Source organism: Grammomys surdaster, unplaced genomic scaffold (assembly GCF_004785775.1).
Source record: "Grammomys surdaster isolate TR1022 unplaced genomic scaffold, NIH_TR_1.0 125940, whole genome shotgun sequence".
Classification (NCBI taxonomy): Eukaryota; Metazoa; Chordata; class Mammalia; order Rodentia; family Muridae; genus Grammomys; species Grammomys surdaster.
In genome coordinates, this window is record NW_021620762.1 from 1,757,089 (window position 1) to 1,761,243 (window position 4,155).

At 50.0% G+C, this 4,155-nt stretch overlaps 1 protein-coding gene and 1 pseudogene across 1 annotated transcript in view; one reads left to right on the top strand and one right to left on the bottom strand.

Moving 5' to 3' along the window:
- Sec14l1 (SEC14 like lipid binding 1) overlaps positions 1-4,155 on the bottom strand; it is a 46,474-nt gene that overhangs the window by 20,826 nt on the left and 21,493 nt on the right. The gene's annotated exons all lie outside the window — the stretch shown is intronic.
- The window catches only part of LOC114608855, a 2,898-nt pseudogene continuing 2,019 nt past the window's right edge, over positions 3,277-4,155 (top strand).

Genomic DNA, 4,155 nt, shown 5'->3' on the forward strand with positions numbered 1-4,155 from the left:
ACACTCACACCTAAGGCCTCCGTCCAGGGACACACTCACACCTAAGGTCTCCATCCAGGGACACACTCACACCCAAGGCCTCTGTCCTGGGACACACTCACACCTAAGGCCTCCGTCCAGGGACACACTCACACCTAAGGTCTCCATCCAGGGATACACTCACACCCAAGGCCTCTGTCCTGGGACACACTCACACCTGTCTCCATCCAGGGACACACTCACATCTAAGACATCCGTCTAGGGACACACTCACATCTAAGGTTTCCATCAGGGACACACTCACACCTAAGGCCTCCGTCCAGGGACACACTCAACACCTATGGCCTCTGTCCTGGGACACACTCACACCCAAGGCCTCTGACCAGGCCAAGGAAACCTCATACTTGTTCTGCTGAGTGCAACGCCACACAAAACTGGCAAGTGTCACTCCTCTGTAGGGTTTAACTGAAAACGGGGAGAGCGTTTCATGGTGATATCTCATCTTAACTGCAACCAAGAGCAGGTTTAAGGAGGAAACGTGTGCTGAAGATCAAAACCACATGTGCTGTTTAGATGGTCCTGCACACAGGCACAGCCCCAAAGCCAGCAGGCTGGAAAGCACAGCCTAGGGCGGAGAAGGCTGCTGCTCCCCCGCTAGGCCGGCCCATCTGGCTGTAGGTAACCTCAGCCATGAGTACAGCAGGACCACTCCATCTAGGGACTCGATTCAGTCCTCGCTGTCCAACATCATCACATTTGCTCTGAGAAACTGCAGGTCACAGCCATCGGAGATACAGTTAGAAAGCATCAGAGTAAGCGGCTACAGGGAGGAAATGACCACTACACTGCAGAGGATCCAGGGAACGCAGAGGTGCTGCACAGAGAAGGACTGCCAGCCTGGCTGGGCAGGAACATGTGGACATACAGGACAGGTCTTGGGTTTTCACCAGGGCTCAGATCCAGAGAGCTCTGTTTACAGTCAGCAGTGAGGACAGAGAACTGCAGCTGTATCCCAAGATTCAGGCCATGGAGGAAGCAGGCGACGCAGCAGGAAGAACTGGGTCCTTATCTTCAGGCAAGGTCCTCTTTAGGCAGCGGCAGCCCTGCCCTCCTCTTGGTAAGAGAAGGAAGCGCCAATAGCAATGAGACCTCACTTTCAGAGACTGGGGGAGCATATGAGGACGGCTTGGCAGGAAGGAGCCAGCACGTGGCACTGGTGTGCATACAGGGTTAGCTACACATCGGACTCTTCCTCTCCTCCACTCAAACATATCCTAACCTCCGTGACTGACAGAATGACATATGTCGCACAGTAGGTGTTTCTCCATGCACAACCAGCATTTGGGATGTTTATTTACCTGCCAGATCACTCCACAGACAAGCCTCAGGAGGCCATGACTGACCAAGTCTTCCCAGGAACAAGTGCTACACTCTGAAAGCACTGCAGTAGGAAAGGGCTGGGAGCCAGGCGCACCTCCTGTCACTGACATAACAAGAAATCAAGGACATGAGGGCTCCAGACCACAGCTCTCAAGAAAGAGCAACTAGGCATCTACCAAGAAATGGCAGTGGGAGGCTCTTCTCTGTCAGTACCTAAAGGAGTCACTTTCAGCATACACCATTACATTGGGGGTGGGGGTGGGAGGTTGAGACAGGGTCTCTCTACATGGCCAAACTCAGAGACCCAAACCTCTTCAGATCTGCCTCTGCCTCCCAAGGGTTGGGATAAAGGTGTGTGATACCACATCTGGCCTTGCCGTTCCCTTCTTGAAGCTTGTAGATCCATCTACACAGCAGGGCTTGTAACTGAAACCCTTTCACTCCCTAGGAAGTTGGCACCTGTGCAGCCTCTCACATGGCAGAGCCCCTCCCTTGTTCCTCAAGGTAACCAGCCAGGTGGCACCTGGGCACCCAGGCTCAGGAGAGGCTAAAGGGTACAGAGTTTCCCTCTTGGGCGTGCAGAGTATTTTGGTGTTCCTTCCTCTCTCTATGCCCCTTCCCGTCTGGCCACCTAGCCGTCCCAACCACAGGGCAGTGACCAGCCCCCACTTCTCCATTTGCTCACAGGAAAACAAGAACTTCAATGGCCGAAACAAGGTCTTTGTTAGCAAACATTTTTTTATATTATGGAAAAAACAGTTTCCTAAGCAAACCGAGGAAGCCAGCCTTTGTTTCTCAGTCACCATGGCCAACGAGTCCTGCACACTATCAGCACAGGAGACTACCCAGAGGGGCATGGGGAGGGAGCCTGGGAGGCTGCTGTCAACTCCTTCTCTGGAGCTCACAGGCACCAGAGCCTGGTGTTCAACAGCAGCTACAACCTGAGAGGCTCCTAGCCGGCTGGTAAGCAACCCCTGAAGACAAGGAAAGCCATCAAAAACCTATTTCCCCAAGGTCTGTCCAGTGGAGGGCCGGGAAGCAAGGGCAGAACACTACAGTAGTGTGCAAAACCCAGGTTTACTTCACCACTACTTATGAGATCTTCCAAAAAACCCTAATCCTATAAAATTCTATAGTTAAAATTGTTATTTTTTTTAAAGATTTATTTATTTTATTTATGAGTACACTGTAGCTGTCTTCAGACACACTAGAAGAGGACATCGAATCTCATTATGGATGGTTGTGAGCCACCATGTGGTTGCTGGGATTTGAACTCAGGACCTCTGGAAGAGCAGTCAGTGCTCTTAACTGCTGAGCCATCTCTCCAGCCCAAAATTGTTATTTTTTAAAAAATAAAATAAAAAGGAAAAAAAAAAGGGCTGGGTAGTGATGGTGCATGCTTTTGATCCCAGCACTCGGGGCAGGACCTGGGGCAGGACCAGGGGCAGGACCAGGGCCAGGGGCATCTCTGTGAGTTTGAGGCCAGTCTGGTCTACAGAGTGAGTTACAGAGCAGCCAGAGAACTACACAGAGAAACCCTGTCTTGCAAAACCAAAACAACCCCATCCCACCAGCAATAAATCAATAATAAAACATGGGGCTGGAGAGCTCAGTGGTCAGGAGGAGCACCAGCAGGTCTAGGTCTTGCAGAGGACTGAGGTTTGGTTCCCAGCACCCACCTGGCAGCTCACAACCATCTGTTACTCCAGTTCCAGGAGATCGCACACCTTCTTCTGACCTTTGCAGACACTGTACACATGTGGTACACAGACATATTTGCAGGCGAAACACCAAGACACATACACCAAAACTTATAAAAATGAAACAAAGTGCCAAGGTCCCAACAGTCAACAGAACAGACAGGCTCACAATGCTGGGGCAAAGTGGGGCTCCGGCCGGCCGGATCCTGGAACAACAATGGACAGCCACACACGAAGCCGGGGACACCGAGGCAGCAGCCCACATGTTATCAACAGCATCGCTACTGTACATCAAAGGCCTGGCTGGAACGCAATCGCAGTAACTCAGGGAATGGTCTCTCAAAAATCCCATCCTTCAGTAGTTAAAAGTGTCACAACATAGACATAATGTGTCCTCAAGGGTTCCTGCCACAGAAGTGTGGAGAATTGCCTTGGTATTCACTGTTCTTCTCTAGCAATGGTTTACAAGTGGAAATTTCCCAAAACAAAAAGTTGGGAGAGTCAATAGCAAAAAAATTGGGAGAAAATATTAAAAGGAAAAGAAAGAGCTTTATGGGGGTAACTTCCTCCTCTTTTCCTCCTCCTCTGCTTTGGCTTTTTCCATACAGGATTTCTCTGTTTAGCCCTGGCTGTGTTACATCGAGCCAGAATATACACATATTGATATGAATTGGAAGCCAGGAGCCTGCCTAGGATGTAATGCCAGGGACTCAGGGGCAGAAGCAGGAGATCACAAGTCCAAGAGCAGCCTGGACAACTTAGTGAGACCCTAATTCAAAACAAACAGTAAAACAGGGCTGAAGGGACAAGTTGAGGCTAAGCCTTAGAAGAAAGCACCTTCATAGTGTACATGAGGACCTAGGTTCCATTGGCCAGCATCTCAAATTTTAAAAAGAAAAAAACCAAAAACCAAAAACCTAGAACCCAGGGCTACACAGAGCCCTGTATCACTCAATGGTTGTGCATGTACTCAGATGGATACAGCTATGGACTCAAGCTCTGGTATTATCTTTTTTCTTTCTATTATGAGGAAGGGAAGGAGAAGATGGAAGGAAGGAAGGAAGGAAGGAAGGAAGGAAGGAAGGAAGGGAGGGAA